The sequence below is a fragment of the Octodon degus genome, unplaced genomic scaffold, assembly GCF_000260255.1.
Source record: "Octodon degus isolate 3935 unplaced genomic scaffold, OctDeg1.0 scaffold00043, whole genome shotgun sequence".
Classification (NCBI taxonomy): Eukaryota; Metazoa; Chordata; class Mammalia; order Rodentia; family Octodontidae; genus Octodon; species Octodon degus.
The window spans coordinates 9,142,744-9,145,880 of NW_004524619.1; positions in this window are offsets into that span (position 1 = coordinate 9,142,744).

Genomic DNA, 3,137 nt, shown 5'->3' on the forward strand with positions numbered 1-3,137 from the left:
AGGGCGGGAGGCGCCGCGCGGGCGGGGACGGCAAACTCCCGTGTCCTTGGCCGCGGCGGATCGCGCCCTGCCCCGCCCGGCCCACTGCGGCCGCCGAGTTCTTTACAACTCCGCAGTCCGCCGCCGCGGGCGCGACGCTCCGGCCAGCCCCGCGCGTTCCCAGGCCCCAGCGACCCGAGCGGGTGGTGGTTGGGGCGCGGGAGGGAAGCAGACCCGGGCCCGGGACCCCACACTTGGCCCCTGGCGGCGCGGGGCGGCGCCGGGTGCGTAGTCCGCCTGGGCGGGGGCGGGGCCGGGTCGGGAGCAGCGGGGTCTAGGGCTGTGGCGCCGGGGAGGTGGCGCGACCCCCGCCCACGCCCCTACCCGCGCCGCGTGCCTTTCTGGGGCAGAATCCTGAGGCGGGGCCGGCGGCCGGGCGGGTGGGTGGGTGGGGAGGACATGGGGTCAGGGGTCGGGCTAGGGCTCCGCGGCGCGGCCGCGCCACCGCGGGGAAGGATCGATGGAGTGCCGCGTCCCCGGGGTCCCGACCCGGACCGGGGGCTTTGATCAGCGCTAGCCCCCCAAGGCCGGGGTCCGCGCGGCTGCGGTGAGTGGCGGTAGCCGGGATGGCCGGGCCGGGAGAAGCGAGGCTGCGCGAGCCCACGACCCGCAGATACCCTTGGTTTCTCCACCGGGCTCAAGGCGAGCCCCTGGCCGCAGGCTGCCGGCAGATGGGAGGCGGAGGCGCACGCGAGGTGCCCGCAACGGAGGTTGCGGGGAGTCCAGTCGGGAAAGCCCTGGGCGCAGGACCCGGCTCCCCGCAGACTCTTGCCGCTTCCCCAAGCCTGGTACCCAGCTCTCGGGGCCCCAAATCCCCGTACAGGGTCCGGGGTGTGACCGGGAACTTTGCAGAGCCCTCGGCGGGCGGGTGGTAAGGACTTGCCGAGTGAGGCTGAGTCATCCTCACCCGCGAAGCGCAACTCCCGCTACCCGGGCAGCCACCGCGCGCTCCTGACGTCGCCAAGTCTCCGAGCGCGCCCGCCCGCCGCCTGGGTTCTATTGCTTTCTGCAGTGGGGACTTGGCGCGTCCCGCTCTCCACCCCCCCCCCAATCTACCCCCGTCGCCTGCCTCCAGCCTCTGCACCCTCAGGTTCTTAGGTTGCAGGAATACGGGTGGGGGTGGGCTCCAGCTTCCACTGCACGAGGTCGGGCTAGGACCCAGGCCACCCCTCTTGCCCTGTAGTCCTGCAAAGTTACCTAGCAGGGGTGGGACTAATTGCAGAATTTGCTGGCAGGAAGAAGGACCCCGAGGGTCCATTGGTGCTTTCTCCTGGGGCAGAAGACCCCGGACTCCCGCGAGTCTGGACAAGTCTTGCCCCCAGCGAGGGGAGCCACGCAGGGAACCGGTCCCACGGGAAAGCGCCAGGTGCACCCCACCCATGGGCACTAGTGTCTACGATCTCTACGGATGACTACCCGGTTATAATGAATTCTCTGCTTCTGTGCACACCGCCCAAACCGAGCTAAGCACAGCCTGACCCCGGGGCAAATGGTCCGGATGGCTTTGATGCTCAAATTGGGAACTGGGAGAAAATTAATTTTTTCTGTCAGAACACAAGAGCCGGGGCTTTGTCCATTCTTTGTGTTTTGGCTGTATGGTCACAGACCTCTGCGTGAATGTGAAGCCTTTGCTCCTACATCTGGCCAGTCACGGTCAAACATCTCCTACATGCTAGGCACCGTGGACCACGCTGGAAAGCCAGAGGTGAACAAATCAGGCAACACGCTCTCTTTTGTACACTAGGAGGGAGACAGCCTCCACTCCAAAGCCAAAGGAAGAATGCATAATTATGTGTGCTAATGAGTATTGGCAATAATCATATGGAGAAAAGTACCTGTGACACCTTCACTACTATTATATGTATTAACTGTTGGGAAACATGCAAAACAATACAGCTTAGTCAATGCATTTATTTATTTATTTATTTATTATTTATTTTTATTTTTTATTTTTTTTGTGGTACCAGGGATTGAACTCAGGATCTTGTGCTTGCCAGGCAAGCCCTTATTCCACTGAGCTATATCCCCAGCCCAACTTAGTCAATTTAAACAATCACCTGGCTGCTGGATAATGGGGTACAGTGAGGGCTACCCAGTGCCAAGATCATGGTGACATTTAATAGTTGTAGTGGTTATGCTCCACCAGCCTGACTCAGGTAAACTGCACAGTGGTTTCAGGGCAGCTAAGGAGTTGGGAGAGAGGGGCCTAGACGCCAGGGTCCCAGCTCCAGGGGAATAGCATTTGGAACATTTATAATGCAAGCATGTTACAGAACATTATGCACATTGCACTGACGTAGGTCCCACTAAATGTTTTTTTGCTACTATCTCCAAACTAAAAATGTTTAAACTATCTTACTAAATTTGGAACTCAAAGAGTTGCAGAGATTTGGTGTCCTACCACTTACATACTCTATCATTCTTTCCAGAGTCACAAAAAGTTAGTGCAGAAAGGGATCTCTGAACTATGAAGCCCCATCCTCTTATTTAACAAAATCTGACACTGAGGCCCAGGAAGATTTAGGCACCTACCGAAAGGCACACATCCGCTAATGTTGACTGCAGCTAGGAGCACTTTCTAGTATGCCAAACACATCACCAGGGTACTGGATCTTGCTTGCCATGTTTACTGGGAGGCACACATTTCAATACCCAGCTCTCAGCTGGAATGCTGAATGCAGCCCAAAGATACCCATGGAGCTAAGATTGTTGTTAGTTACTCTGCAAAAGCCAGATGTTGGTGGGGTTGGAAGGGAAGTAAAAGATCGTGAAGCACACATGAAGGCTCTCAGACGTTCACCTGGTCTCAGTGGGCTCCCCGGGGGGGACCTGGAGCTGCAGTGCTCCGGGAAGAGGGGCATAGTCCCAGGGGCATGGGAAGCAGTCGGAGCTTTCTGCATGGTAGGAACTTGGGGCAGTGCTGGCATTTAGTGGGCAGCTGCAGAGCAGTCCACACAGGGAAGAATTCCTGTGAGCCATGGGACTTTCCAACACCCTTCTGGACATTTCAGTCTGGGGGAAACACTCTTAGGAGCATCTGAATCCAGAATTTAAAAATACATGTATAATCTATATATGTGAGTCTTTGCATGATTTTA